This window comes from Schistocerca gregaria, chromosome 3, assembly GCF_023897955.1.
Source record: "Schistocerca gregaria isolate iqSchGreg1 chromosome 3, iqSchGreg1.2, whole genome shotgun sequence".
Taxonomy (NCBI): Eukaryota; Metazoa; Arthropoda; class Insecta; order Orthoptera; family Acrididae; genus Schistocerca; species Schistocerca gregaria.
The window spans coordinates 737,498,095-737,514,579 of NC_064922.1; the positions used below are offsets into that span (position 1 = coordinate 737,498,095).

At 38.5% G+C, this 16,485-nt stretch overlaps 1 long non-coding RNA gene across 1 annotated transcript; it reads right to left on the reverse strand.

The window, feature by feature from the left end:
• Positions 1–4,731: 4,731 nt before the first annotated feature.
• LOC126355250 (uncharacterized) lies at positions 4,732–5,023 on the reverse strand. The gene is made up of 2 exons (XR_007565496.1): positions 4,883–5,023; positions 4,732–4,781 (listed from the first exon to the last, which is right to left on the reverse strand). It is a non-coding gene; the product is annotated as an uncharacterized LOC126355250 (long non-coding RNA).
• Positions 5,024–16,485: the final 11,462 nt, after the last annotated feature.

The following is a 16,485-nucleotide window of genomic DNA, read 5'->3' on the forward strand; positions in this document are numbered from 1 at the left end:
TCAATTAAATTCAGTATTTCTTCTGTTACACAAGATTTTCTACTAGCCCTCGTCTTTTTACCTACTTGATCCTCAGCTGCCTTCACTACTTCATACCTCAGAGCTACCCATTTGTCTTCTACTGTATTTCTTTCCCCCATTCCTGTCAATTGTTCCTTATGCTGTCCCTGAAACTTTGTACAACCTCTGGTTCTGTCAGAGTCCACATCTGCCCCTGGAAATGTCTTACAATTTAAAACCTGGTTCCTAAATCTCTGTCTTACCATTATATAATCTGATACCTTTTAGTACCTCCAGGATTCTTCCATGTATACAATGTTATTTTATGATTCTTGAACCAAGTATGAGCTATGATTAAGTTAAGCTCTGTGCAAAATTCTACCAGACGGCTCCCTCTTTCACTTCTTACCCCCAATCCATATTCACCTACTATGTTGCCTTCTCTTCCTTTTCCTACTGTCAAATTCCTGTCACCCATGACTATTAAATTTTCATCTCCCTTCACTACCTGAATTTCTTTTATCTCATCATACATTTCTTCAATTTCTTCGTCATCTGCAGAGCTAGTTGGCATATAAACTTGTACTACTGTAGCTTACCCGCACTCCTATTTTTTATTCATTACTAAACCTACTTCTGCATTACCCCTATTTGATTTTGTATTTATAACCCCGTATTCACCTGACCAGAAGCCTTGTTCCTCCTTCCACCGAACTTCACTAATTCCCACTATCTAACTTTAACCTATCCATTTCCCTTTTTAAATTTTCTAACCTACCTGCCCGATCAAGGGATCTGACATTACAGCTGTATTTTCCCCCTGCTTTCAGCCGTTTGAAGTACAACAACAGCAAGGCCGTTTTGGTTAGTGTTACAAGGCCAGATCAGTCGATCATCCAGACACGTTTGTCTGACCTCTCAACAGATACCCCTTCGTTGTGGTTGCACCTACGGTACGGCTATCTGTATCGTTGAGGCACGCAAGCCTCCCCTACCAACGTCAAGGTCCAAAATTAACAAACAAAAATGAACATTCGAACAGGCCTTGAAGGCAGAACTGTGCCAACTGGCTGTTGTGCCATCCTCCCAGCCGTCATTGGATGCAGATATGGAGGGGCATTTGGTCAGCACATTGCTCTCCCAGCCACCTTTGCAACACAGCAAACCACAGCCTTCTGTATAAAAAATTACCGATTTTATTAGACCTTGAAGGAATGCATGTAAAAATTTTAACATTTTCAACTGGTGTAGATTATATTTAAAAAATAAAATAAATCCCATGTGAGATTATAAGTGATATATACATAACTTTATTTAAAAAATTGCAAATTTTATAATGAGATAAAAATCCGACAATATGAAAAAATCTTATCCATTTGAAGTCCCCTTAAAGAAGGCTAAGTTTTGGTTATTCAGTTGTTTATAAAACCAGTTTAACCTAAAAGTGCAAGCTTTCTTTTCCAGGGAATGTAGGACTATATGGACTAATCAACAGGAAAAATCGAAGTTTTATGTACTGGCATTTTTGAAAATTTTTTCCCCCATGAATTATAAAAAGTTCAGAATGCTATAGTAAAAGAACTTTGGCAGATAAATCCAAATGGAGCATTTCTTTGTAATCATAAAGTAATTATCTTTCAATTAAAAAACAACAAAATATCCAGAACTGTTCCAGAGATACAACATTTTAAAACTTTTCCTAAAATTTGCATATTCAAAATGGCATGCGAAGTGTCGTCTTTGGAGGCCTGTATCTCAGAGTGGAAATTTATTTGGAGAGAGAGAGAGAGAGAGAGAGAGAGAGAGAGAGAGAGAGAGAGAGAGAGAGAGAGAGAGTTTCTTACTTAGCCCTTCATTTGGATTAACGGAAACGTCCAATTCCACCCGTTTGCTCTGACCGACGACGTCGCCAATGTGGCGGAAACGACAATTCACAACTATGACGTCATAACAAACATGACAACACAAAAATAGATAAACAACCATCAAACACACATCCCTCCAATAATATAATGAAATTAATGGGACGAGCATGGGAAATCGGGGGTTTTTGGGTGAGAAACTACAACTAAACATGCACCACTAAACCAAACGACATGAACGATAAAACAAAACTACCACAACCTTCCCAAAATCAACTAAAAACTATATTCACTGTAATCTAACACTTCCCTTGACCTATACAGGTCAACAGAAACTACAGACACCAAATCGTGAAACCCGAAACATCCACAATCATCACCGCCTCAAAAAGAAAACAACAACAAAACTGGTATCTAACACTTCCGTTGACCTATAAATATCAAACCAGAAACTACCGATACCAACCCCCCCCCCCCCCAACAGCTACAACTATACACTGAAACTAAATCCTTCCCTTCACTTACAAAGATCAACAACAACCCCCCCACCCACACACACCCAACCAACCATCTAAAAAAACCTCATGACAAAAAAGCTCCGGCACTGCCCTCTAGATCAGACACCACAATCACACCAACACAATAAAAGATGACCAAATAAATTCCCCCTCCCCAAAAAATCAAAATCATTGGGGGAGGGAGAGAGATGGAGGGGAGGGGGGGGGAGAGAGAGAGAGAGAGAGAGAGAGAGAGAGAGAGAGAGAGAGAGAGAGAGAGAGAGAGAGAGAGAAAAGCAGAATCACACACTACAACAAAACAAATACCGCACAACCCATCCACACACACACTACAACAAAACAAATCCTCCACACAAAAAAAACCACGACCACTCTCCACCCACCTCCCCAAACCTTACCAATATCACCCCCAACGAAATCTAACTAACCCACAACCTTCGGCCAATACATCTCACTGACAGCCCTTAAAAACCATAAAAATACAATAGCCCTCAGCGACACTCTTCCGCCAACAGTACTGATTTAAATGCGCTCTAAGGTTAAAAGAGTACCTCTCCCATCTCCCAATAAGATTTAAAAGCCACTCAAAACACCTCTACAGTATTAGTACAGGCCCCACACTCAATTAACTACAAAATACTGGTATCCCTGCCGACCCAACCACCTATAAGAAGAAAAACCATCCAAAACTACAGTACTACCCTCTTCTACCTATTCCTGAATCAAAACCCTCCCTCCTTGTACAACACTCAACATTCTGAAGACTACCCCCCCCCCACACCCTTATACCAACCACAGGCTTTCCCGTCCCAAACGGTGACTCATCAATCTCTACAATAACCCCAGGCCCACCCCTGTATTTAATATATTCAGAACAAACCTCACGACAAAAAGAAAATCAGTCAACCACCGTTCGCTCACTCACACCCACCTCATACACAAACTGTGAGAATTGATAACAAAATGTTAACTGAACACAATATCACGCATGCCCAACCTAGATTTCTCGAACCATGGCGAATGGAGCACCCTATGTTATCCCTCCGACATCTCCATAGATAGCTGCCTCTCGTCCAAGACACCGGAACTTTGGTAAGCCTCATAGGTTAACCACACAACAAACACTGCATGAACTCAGCCAAAAGACCGAAAAGTTGCAGGAATTTTATAAGTGACATGGGAGTGTCGCTTATAAGCCCCCATAACCGAATACTATTTATCTTCTGGGTCACATCCATACCTAACAAAGTACTTAGGCATAAAAAACTACACCATCCACTCACTGCAAAACATTCCACTAGACACACAGTCAGCACCACGACAAAACCAATCTACCACTGAAATAAACACAATACTACACACAAAATGGAACCCACAAACACTACCAGAGCACCACAAACCACAGCAAAACGCCACCTACAGACAAACTAAATCCACACCACTAACACGAAACCCCCAAACACACCCCCAAACACACCACCAGACAGCACCACCGACCCCATCAACATGACACCTACAAACACGCGACACTCACGAACTAAACTACGCGCCGTCGTGACGTCACACCACTAACCTGTCTTATTTACCTTACCAGATACGACATTTATGGTCCAACAACTTATAACATTGTACTTGATAACGACATCTAGATAGTACAAAAGATAAATACAGGAATGCAATGAAATCGACTTTACTCTTTTAACCAATACTACCAAGTGTTCTGTTGTAAAGTCTAAAACCCAGGACAGAACTGCAGACAGTGTGACTAACAACTATCTGTGTGAGGCAGAGGACTTTCAGAACCATCAATACAGGTTTAAAAGCGGAAGGTCATGTCAGCACGATATACAAATTTCTCTTCACAAGCCGTTCCCATCAGCCAACCGACAAGTGTTATCACGAAAGATGTCAGCACTTGACGAAACTGCCCTATAAATAGAAGCTAAGACGAAACATACTGCATTTGCATTATCTTTAATAAATAGAGTGAATTATTAGTCTAGGAGACTGAATAAGTCTATACGTAAAGAAGCCTGCGTCCATTAGAACACGAATCTGTACTTTTACCTACAATCTAGCTCGCTCGGACAGACGTGTGAGAAAAGCATACTTCAACGCAAATACAAACCAATTCAATTTGGCTTTAGTGATCAGGAGGAAGACACTACAGTTCCCCACAATATATTGCTATACAAGAAGAAAACGTGTGGTGCGGGAGAACAACACTACTATTCCAAACGACACACTGCTAATCATGAATAAAATACGCAGTTAATAACAAAAAATGTTTCCACGATGCTCAGTTTTATAACAACAATATGCTAAAACGCTTCCTTAACACAATAACTGCTTACTTTGATTATGATTCGTGTGATTCTTTGACTTCGCCATTTTCAGTCACCTGAAATAAGGAAAATACACAATAATCATTATAGGAAAACATTATTGCTTCACGCGCACTAACAAGAGCAACTACGAATACAAAAAACAATTAATACGCACAAAATAAATTCCTCCAACAGCCTTCGCTCCGTCCTAGTATTGAACAACGTGTTACAAACACATGGACCTGTACCGGAAGAACCATACAGCGACAATCGACTTACAATCGATAAAACTCGATGGTGTAAACGCCGGGGTCGAAAGACACACACAACCGAACTGTCGCCACTGCAGTTACACGGGTGAAATCAGGGTCGCAACTTAAAAGACGCAACTTTTGTCTAGCGACAAATAGTAAAACTTGGTTGTACTTTGTTGCGCTAGTTTACTTCCCCCCCCCCCGCTCCGTGGCGGCTGTACTTCGAAACACTTGCTTTCTATCGCGGTAATAATGGGTTAATTGCTGCTGTATTGCATTTGATATCAGTGTGTTTTTAATTTAATACTAAAGATAGTCAAAATAGTAGTCAACAGGTGCGTTTCCGTAGCTTCTGGAACGACAAAAAGCATCACTTATATTTAATTTCATGGACAGTTTACTTGTATGTGTGTGTACGTAATTTTTGCAAACCAACGATCTATGAGCATCCCATAAATTTAAAAGAGTTTTGGATGAAAAATAAATAAAAACGTAATACGTAACCTATAAAGTGAACCATACAATTTTGTCATTTGTGAGAATATATGCAGAAAATAGCGCCAAATGCGATTTGGCAGCTGGCAAGATAAAAATTAGTTATTCGAAATGGCTAGATCAACGAATAGAATAAGATTCTACAATCTCGGAGGAGTGGTGTTGGAGATGGTATTTACATGTCGGCTGATGATTAGTTTTCCAGAACAGACAGCATTTTCGTCTTAGAATGTTTTTTTTTTTTTTAAAGTGTGTGCGTGGTTGCTGATTTAGCCCTGCATGCTATTTATTTTCAGATCTGACATTTGGGTTTCATCTTCCTTGTCTTCAACTCTTGTCACCTTTGTAATGACATAACCTGCACTATAAATATTAATACCCACAAATATGATTCCAGCTGACAACATATTGAAAACTGTGAAAATACACATTGTCTGTGACATTCTGTGTGAACAGTACTTCTCTGTGCACTACAGAAAACTACAAGCTGTGGCGTCACATTAGTTGGGTGTGTGAACACAGCTTAATAAAACTGTATTTGCACTTACAACTAAAGTAACACTACAGCTATTGGCATACCCCAATGACACTACAGTTGCATGTATGAACACATGATATTTACAATTTAACAGTTATTGGATTGCTGTAGCAGACATTATTTTCATCTTTGAGTGTTATTTCTTTTATAAATGTGTTTGTGGCTCCTAATATATCTTTGTGCAAAATCTGTTTTCGGATCCAAATTTTGGTTTTTATCTTCCTCACATTTAATTCTTCTCCTAGCTCTAACGCCCTAATCTGCACATACCTTTAATATGGACACATATGATTCTACCTGACACCATACTGAAAGCGGTGTAACTGCATAAAATTTGTGGAGTCCTGTGTATGATAGCTCATGGTGTCCGTACAGAATGCCACAAGACGTGACGTCACATTACTTGCGTATGTCAAGCTGCGTTAAAGATATTATCACCACTCACAACCGTTTTCAAAATGCTACCAGATGGCTACTTCCGAGCACCAGAAAACATGTGTTACTGTGTGTGTGTTTGTGTGTGTGTGTGTGTGTGTGTGTTTGTGTGTGTGTGTGTGTGTGAAGCTGTGATGATGTGTAAACCCTACTCTCAGTATCTGCTGTGTTCAAACGCTTCAGGTCCCATTTCTGCTTGGAATTTCGTTGCTTGGTCGCCTGTGGCCCTAGTTGTCAATCCATACTGTAATCCATTGTTACAAAATTAAAATGCTGTGTATGTCAGCTTTTGTATTACAGTCTGGGAACTAAGAAAATGGTAAGCTTATGTACACCAATGCTTCTAAGATCGGTAAAAAGGACATCGTTTTTTGTGTAGGTAACTTCATGTGGTTAAAATTGGGAAAAGTGCCATCAGTATAGAAGCGTGTTACATTCAATCTTCACTGGTTACAGTTCAAAATGAACCCAATTTTTTGATCTTGTACATCACCAATTCTACAAAGGCACTTGTACTAGAGTCACACAATACACCGAGAAAGCACTTAGAACAAATACACTGTTTTAGCAGAATGGGACAGTGTTGGCTATATTTTATACGTGTTGGCAAGTTTTCATTGAAGAAAAGGGCCACTTTTATAAAGGCAAGGTTTCTGCTGTATGAAAAAACTGGTTAATTCTATGTCTACATTGAGCATTAGCATTTAAGTTTTTGCACTTACTTCCAACAGAGCTAGATAATCTCAGCGTGTGGATAATGCTTGAATATGAAATAGGTCAATACATGAAAAAGATATCTTCTAGAGACATCTGTTGGCTTTGTGCTGTTTATTTCTCTTTTCCAATTGAGAACAACACACGAGCTATGCGGAAAGAGCAAGCACAATGGCTATTATGCTATTGAACCCGACATTTTACAATGATAGTATCTGGCACTCATGTTGTGATATGCATTAAATCGCAATCAATTTTTGTTCTCATATATTTAAGTTCAGTGAAGTTGTCCGAAATAGTTTCAGGTTGAAATTAAACTGTTGCCTCATTAAATTCTTGGCATTCCTATATAGCGTCAGTCATTTATATAGAGCAACAACAGTACGGAAATTACTATTAGAATGTGTGATCTAAGGTTTTCTCGTTCTTTTATTAGTGTTTATTAACGAAATCAAGTCAAAAGTGAGATGTGTAATACTATGAAAACTACTTACAAAATATATCATAGATATCAACCAAGGAAAACATAAGACAATGAAAATATGTGGTATTTTTCCAATATATAATTTACCTAAGAATGGCATTCTCTACATTTAAGAGATAAACAACTCATATTGAGAAGTAATTTGGACATTCGAGAATTGACTGGATAGGTGTCAAAGTGGGTTGTGATTCAAAGATTTGTGCGTCATGGAAGCTAGAATTGTAAAAGAAACCATTTATTCTGATCAACCGTCGATATATAAGAAACAAAACATTTCATTCAATACTACTGACCAAATTCGCCTTCTTAGTTGCCTTCAAGTGAACATTTATAGCATTAAGAGATTTCACGTTATGTCGTAAAAGGAACAAGACATCTGTGAGTATGGCAAACGCACTGGAATTTTGTGAAGCACACTGAAAAGGATAATTTGACACAAAATGCACATTTGTATATCTTTACACTGATATATCTTTACACTGAAGTACGCGGAATTAAGTTCTTAGGCATGGTGTTTGGGACATCAATTTACTTGTAGTACTGTCTTATGTTTGGTTCTTTATTATGGCGTAATATGAGATTCATGAACGCTATCTGTTGATGTACTAGAAATAAAAACACAGACTTGAAATTAAACGAACAGTTGAAACAGGTCAATAGTGTGGAAAGAAACACTTTGTTTCAAATAAATTGACTGTTTCAGTGGAGGTGAACATTTCACTTTATCAGATGAAGAAAAGCCAAATTTCTTTAGTAAAGAGACAAAAATAACTTGAATGTACTGCTGGCCGATTAATTCTGCTAATCACATGGAAGTAAAATCGCACCAGAAGACTTAAACTAATAACTAGAGCCCACAATTTATGCAATATCAAATTAAAAAGCATTTACCAGCTTGTTAATGAATTAGAGTTTCTGAACTGGAAATGTTGACTGAATTTTAGCTGTGAAATAATAAATAGAAGTTGATGAAATGCTTTTACGACTGGCTACTGAACAGAGACCATCAAAAATGTCTTTAATAAACTTTCTAGAAAATTTAATAGTAAATGTTCCTCATTGTGTCATCTTCTCAGTGGGATACTTTTGCCTCTGCTTTCTGCTGTGCTGGTCATCTTATATACATCCACTGCAGAAGTTGCTAATTATTGACTGAGTTACCTATTGAAAGAAACTCATATTTCATTGTGATGAGATGATCTGTTTGTCAATTAAATACACAGGCAATGTAATTCTCTTCATGTTTATTATATTAACCCAAAATCCAATATTATTAAGAAAACTGTTACAATATGAAGAGTGATATAAATGGTCACATCCTCTCTTCATCAAGACACATCTTAAGCTTCTCTCTTTTTGCTGACTTAAAAAAGTTAAGTGACAGTCAGATCTCTCCCACCTAAGAGCATCTCTCTACTTCAGCACAAAGCTTCCTTTTTTATCTTATATATACCTCTTTGGACATATCTAACAAGTGCAGTTACACATTCCCCCTACGGTTGGCTGTGGATTAACACACATAGCAAACAGTACAAAATTTCCTTTTCTTATTTATTAATACAAATTTATAAGTTTTACATTTTTTACTTCAAAGGGCAATGTGCACTCAGAAACCTTTGTGTTGCGATCAACTATTGGCATATTTGTCTATTATTCTTTAATATACTATTTGACTAATGGGTATCAGCTATGTGAGAACCGTGTTTTTATCAAATTCTTTGTCTGCCATATATTTTACCAAAAATATTCTTACACTGTATTGAAATTACAAATAAATCCATTACTTTACCTGTGAAAGGAAAATATTACGATTGTTTCACATCAGGTAGTCCTATTTCACATGCAATTAAATACTTATGTTTCTTTATTTGAATGTTGACAAATGGATATCTTTGCTTTTGTTCACAACGAAAATTACGTCTTCTCTGTCCTTTGTTTTTCTGTTGTCGTTGAATCATGTGTGTGAACTAGCTGTATTGTTTGAACTTCCTTGTGGCTACTATTTGCCTCACCACCCAGGGCATTATTCGTGCAAATGACGGAGTGAGAGTAGCTTGTAGTATTCATTCAGGGTAGCTATTTACACCTGCCTGCGGATTACACAAGCTGCAAAAGTCTACAGTGCATCATGACGCCGAAGGACCCTACTGGACCAACTGTCTCTTCATCGACATTTTGGTGAGTGTTCATCTTTTTCTTAACACAGGTGTGCCACTGTTCTGTTTATTAGGCTTGGCACATCAGATTCGTTAAACTTCCTGCATTGCAGACGATGAAACACTTGGCGATTGCAAACTTGAATCGTCGCACAGCACTATTTTTTAACCACTAGGTTAATCGAGGTACACTGCACAACTTATATAGTACTCTTTCGCAAGTATTTATGATGTTGCATAAGGTTAGTTTTCACAGGTTTATAAAATATACATGAACATATTTACAAAGACATGAGACAAACAAATTATATACAACTACAGTTACAAGAAAATCTTATCTATGTTCTAATTCGAAGTTCCTCGTAATTAATTCTTGATGACACTTTTTCTCCTTTTCATTTTATTTCAGAGAGTGAAGAATTTACTTCTCAAAACCTTTACATCTCCCACAAAAACCTGAAAACAGATACTTATCGTCAGCACAATCAAGAGCAAATTCACAACTTCACCACAACTTGAATAAAGGAAAGGTGTAGGAATCACATAAAGCAAGTTCTCTTTAAGATAAACGTCTACATCTACATCTACATCCATACTCCGGAAGCCACCTGACGGTGTGTGGCGGAGGGTACACTGAGTACCTCTATCGGTTCTCCCTTCTATTCCAGTCTCGTATTGTACGTGGAAAGAAGGATTGTCGGTATGCTTCTGTGTGGGCTCTAATTTCTCTGATTTTATCCTCATGGTCTCTTCGCGAGATATACATAGGAGGGAGCAATATACTGCTTGACTCTTTGGTGAAGGTATGTTCTCGAAACTTTAACAAAAGCCCGTACCAAGCTACTGAGCGTCTCTCCTGCAGAGTCTTCCACTGGAGTTTATCTATCATCTCCGTAACGCTTTCGCAATTACTAAATGATCCTGTAACGAAGCGCGCTGCTCTCCGTTGGATCTTCTCTATCTCTTCTATCAACCCTATCTGGTGTGGATCCCACACTGCTGAGCAGTATTCAAGCAGTGGGCGAACAAGCGTACTGTAACCTACTTCCTTTGTTGTCGGATTGCATTTCCTTAGGATTCTTCCAATGAATCTCAGTCTGGCATCTGCTTTACCGACGATCAACTTTATATGATCATTCCATTTTAAATCACTCCTAATGCGTACTCCCAGATAATTTATGGAATTAACTGCTTCCAGGTGCTGACCTGCTATTTTGTAGCTAAATGATAAGGGACCTATCTTTCTATGTATTCGCATCACATTACACTTGCCTACATTGAGATTCAGTTGCCATTCCGTGCACCATGCGTCAATTCGCTGCAGATCCTCCTGCATTGCAGTACAATTTTCCATTGTTGCAACCTCTCGATACACCACAGCATCATCTGCAAAAAGCCTCACTGAACTTCCGATGTCATCCACCAGGTCATTTATGTATATTGTGAATAGCAATGGTCCTATGACACTCCCCTGCGGCACACCTGAAATCACTCTTACTTCGGAAGACTTCTCTCCATTGAGAATGACATGCTGCTTTCTGTTATCTAGGAACTCCTCAATCCAATCACACAATTGATCTGATAGTCCGTATGCTCTTACTTTGTTCATTAAACGACTGTGGGGAACTGTGTCAAACGCCTTGCGGAAGTCAAGAAACACGGCATCTACCTGTGAACCCGTGTCTAAGGCCCTCTGAGTCTCGTGGACGAATAGCGCGAGCTGGCTTTCACACGACCGTCTTTTTCGAAACACATGCTGATTCCTACAGAGTAGATTTCTAGTCTCCAGAAAAGACATTATACTCGAACATAATACGTGTTCCAAAATTCTACAACTGATCGACGTTAGAGATATAGGTCTATAGTTCTGCACATCTGTTCGACGTCCCTTCTTGAGAACGGGGATGACCTGTGCCCTTTTCCAATCCTTTGGAACGCTTCGCTCTTCTAGAGACCTACGGCACACCGCTGCAGGAAGGGGGGCAAGTTCCTTCGCGTACTCTGTGTAAAATGGAACTGGTATCCCATCAAGTCGAGCGGCCTTTTCTCTTTTGAGCGATTTTAATTGTTTCTCTCTCCCTTTGTCGTCTATTTCGATATCTACCATTTTGTCATCTGTGTGAGAATCTAGAGAAGGAACTAAAGTGCAGTCTTCCTCTGTGAAACAGCTTTGGAAGAAGACATTTAGTATTTCGGCCTTTAGTCTGTCATCCTCTGTTTCAGTACCATTTTGGTACTGGACATTTTGTTTTGATTCACTACCGCTTTGACATAGGACCAAAATTTCTTAGGATTTTCTGCCAAGTCAGTACATAGAACTTTACTTTCGAATTCATTGAAAGCCTCTCGCATAGCCCTCCTCACACTACATTTCACTTCGCGTAATTTTTGTTTGTCTGCAAGGCTTTGGCTATGTTCATGTTTGCTGTGAAGTTCCCTTTGCTTCCGCCGCAGTTTTCTAACTCTGTTGTTGTACCACGGTGGCTCTTTCCCATCTCTTACGATCTTGCTTGGCACATACTCATCTAACGCATATTGTATGGTGGTTTTGAACTTTGTCCACTGATCCTCAACACTATCTGTACTTGAGACAAAATTTTCTTGTACTAGTATTTGTTTTCACAAACAATTTACACTACTTGCTGTGGGGACAGGTGAAATACTGGTTGTAAATCCATTTCCTGGTCACAGCATGCTGTTCTTTATATCCCAATCTATGTCTCGAAATCCTTTGTTTAGTACTTAAATTTTTCGCTCAACTAATTACTGTTGAAACCATCTTTTTATGCTATGAATCGAGATATTTGTATACTGTATATGTTTTTATTGCAATTTATGTTTATGTTCACTGGTAACACTGTGTTTGAATATACTGTTGGTTTTTTTCTACAGCACTAGTTTTGTATTAATCTTTGTACAATGTAAACGTAAGTGTTATTTTACCATCAGCTGTAGGTTGCATAAACAAGTATGTATTTCATTAGACATACCATTCAAAGTTTTACATAATCGCTTAACACAGAGTCTGAGTTAATGTGAGATCCACTGTACTAGTTATTAATCTTCAGCTGGCAGAGTTACATTCGTGTTTAGCTGTTTCAACATACTGAATATATATGTACCTACTTATTCTCCTTTCCATAAATTCTTCTTCTTCTATCTTCTTCTTTATTGTCACCTTGCCCCATGTCATGTAGGGTCGGCATTGCTCTTCTGGATCCTTATCCTCCATAGTACTCTATCCATTGCCTCTTCCTTCTTCCATCCTTTCTCCCTTAGATCCCCAGATATCTTATCATTCCGCCTCATCTTCGGTCTTCCTCTCCTTCTCGCTCCTTCAATCTTTATATCTTCAACTCTGATTCCGATATACTCTTCCCCTTTTCTCTGTAAAAGTCCGTACCACCTTAGTCTGCTCTCTTGTATCCTTTTCCCCATGGGTCCCACTTTCACAGCTCCTGGCAGCACACACACTATTAGTAAAATGAAATGACGGTTAATTGTACTATGTACGCCGCTATGTATCAATTCGTATGTACTGTAATTGTTTAACAAAAAATGTTATTTAATTTTGTGTAAAGAATGTTGGTTATTATTGTAATATTTCCTGTAATAATATTCTCTATGTATTTATGATTGTAATATTTCTATACTCATAATGTAATTACGAAAAATGTTAATATCTGCGATGAAAAAATGTAAAATATAGCCACAGAGGAAAATGATGTAAGATTACAAAGAGACATTCACTAGCAGCAATAATATAAAAAGCACTACATAATGTGCATTCTTTGTCGTCTTCCTCTAGAGCTGAGAGAGAGAGGAACCTGTGACGTAGCATTATATGAATGAGTAGACTTCGTTTGTCTGTAATCTATCTTTAGGCGCCATTAGAGGAGAAATTGTACAGGTGTGTAATTTAAATTATTGTTATGGTCTAAATACATTATAATTTACCAAAATTGTGTATTACTAATGTAAATTAGCTTGCATACGTCATCTATAATATTTCTTTAAAGAATTTTCAGCACTTTTAGCTATTATCGTTGGTGTTGCTGGGCTGTGCCGCGACCGAACGATTTGCAGCGGCGGCACATTTAAAAAATTGTTCTGCTATAAAATTAACCAAACCCATAAATCGGGAGCAGGTAAAATTAGCAGTGAATTACGAAATATTTTTCTTTTTCAGTGATCCTGAGGCTGACTGAATTTATTACTGGTTTTACGTTTGTGCAGTCATAGGTGGATAATTAACGTTGAATTTGTTAATGTATTGGTTCTTTCCATTTCTAAAGTAAGTTACTTAAACGTATAGTGAAGTGTGTTTTGTCAATGGTAATTAAACGTTCAGGTCGGCTTGGCAATATTTAACCATTTTATGCTAACAGAGACAGTCTTGTGTTCCATAGCTAATGCCGGGAAAGAAATCAGTAAATATTTAAAAACCCACTGGATCTAGAAAATGTGTGGCAAGGCCGAAATACGTAAAAAAAAATTTAATTTAAATAAGTTTCAAATAAATGTTATGAATCAGTTAGTTTGAATTTATCAGCATGAAAGGGTTGCTAAGGTTCACGTAATTTTAAATGTGCTTAATTCTGTCTAAATGAATTTTTATTACCACACGTAAATAAGGGGTTCGTACTGAAAGAGTAAATAACTTAAATATTTAAAGCCATTTCTTCCCCATTTTTTCATCCATTCATTCACTTTTACATAATAAACATTTCATATCTTTTTTTCATCATTAAAATATCCACCTCAGCATCCTCATTTCTGCCACTTTCATCTTCTTTTCCTGGGCTACTGTGATTGGCAGTGTCTCTGCCCCGTATATCATAGCAGGCCTTACCACCGACTTGTACACTTTCCCTTTCAACCCAATGCTCACCTTCTTGTCATACAACACTCCACTCATTTCCCTCCAGTTGTTCCAACTGCAGTTTATTCGGTGTTGTATTTCTCTTTCCAGTCCTCCGTCTCTCTTTATGTATGACCCCAGATATTTAAATCTGCAGATCGGTTTCAGCTCATCATCCTGGATCTTGCAAGACCTCTTCTGCACATCCTTCAGTGCTAAATATTCTTTGTCCTGCTGATTTTCATCCCTCTTTCTTCTAGTGCCTTCCTCCAATCCTCCAGCTTCTCCTCAAGTCTGTCGATGTTCTGCTCACAAAGAACCACATCATCCGCAAATGTCATATTCTATGGCGCTTCCTTCTTCACATCTTTCACCAGACATCCATAATCAGGGCAAAGAGGTAGGGACTAAGCGCAGACCCTTGATGTAACTCTACTTTTACTGGAAACTCCTTTATCATGCCCACACTACTTCTCTCCTGTGTCATTGCTCTTCTGTACATTTCCTTCACTAAACTCACATACTTCTCTTGCATGCACTGCTCTCTAATGCTTCTCCATATTTCGTCCTTTGGGACTCTGTCATATGCTTTCTCCAAATCAATGAAAGCCATATGTAGATTGTCTTGTAGCTCCCCGTCTCTCTCCACTATCTACCTGAAAGCATGTATTGCATCAGTCGCTCCTCTTCCAGGCATGAACCCAAACTGTTCTTCACACACCACAGTCTCCTTGCGTAATCTTGCTTCTATAACTCTTTCCCAAATTTTCATTGTGTGATCCAGCAGTTTAATACGCACATAGTTACTACAGTCCTGCACACCACCTTCCCCCTTAAGTATTGGGATCAGTACACTAGTTCTCCACTCGTCTGGTTTCTCCTACTGTCGCCAAATCTTCTTCATTAAATTCCAAAGGAGTCCAATTCCCTTTATTCCGAGACACTTCCATACCTCAATGGGGATCTGGTCTGGGCCAACTGCCTTCCCATTTTTCATCTTTTCAACTGTTCATTCGACTTCATCTCTAATTATATCCATCATTAATCCTTCGTTTGCCCCTCCTTCCTCAGTTTTCACTCTTACATTTTCTTCATTCAGCAATTTCTCAAAATAATTCAACCACCTTTGGAATATTTTTCCATGGTCCTGCAGAATTATTCCTGTTTCATCTTTCATTTGGTTCATTGCTTTTAGATCCTTAGAAGCTTTATCTCTTGATTTGCCTATCCATATCAGTTGTCTCATATCCTGGTTTTTCTGTAGTTGTTCGTATGCCTCCCTCACTGATTCAGCTTTAGCTTTAGCCACGCATCGTTTTGCCTCCTTCTTTGCACTTTTGTATGCTTGCCCATCCTCAGCACTTCTGGACATACCCCAATCCCTCTTCGCGTCTTTCTTTTCCTTCACAACCTTCTGTACCTCTTCATTCCACCACCATGCTTCTTTATCTTTTGGCACCCCTCTCCCAGACGTTAACCCAAACACTCCCTCCCTGGTCTTCCTTATAACAGCACTATTTATTTTCCACCACTCCTGCACACTCTCTGCCAATTTCACCTTTCCTGGTACTTTTTCACTAAACTCCTCTCAAATTTTTATCCTCTAATCTCCACCACTTAATACTCCTTTCACATTGATTTATGTGATTCTGTCTTTTACGTACTTTCATCTCACAATCTGCTACAATCAACTTAGGTTGTGTTGCTATTCCTTCACCGTATATAACCTTAGTATTTCGCATATCCCCACTATTTTTCCTTCTACATAATATGTAATCAATTTGGCTTTTATTTTCGCCATTCCTGTATGTTATTAGTTTCCTCTTTTTCTGTGCGAGTAG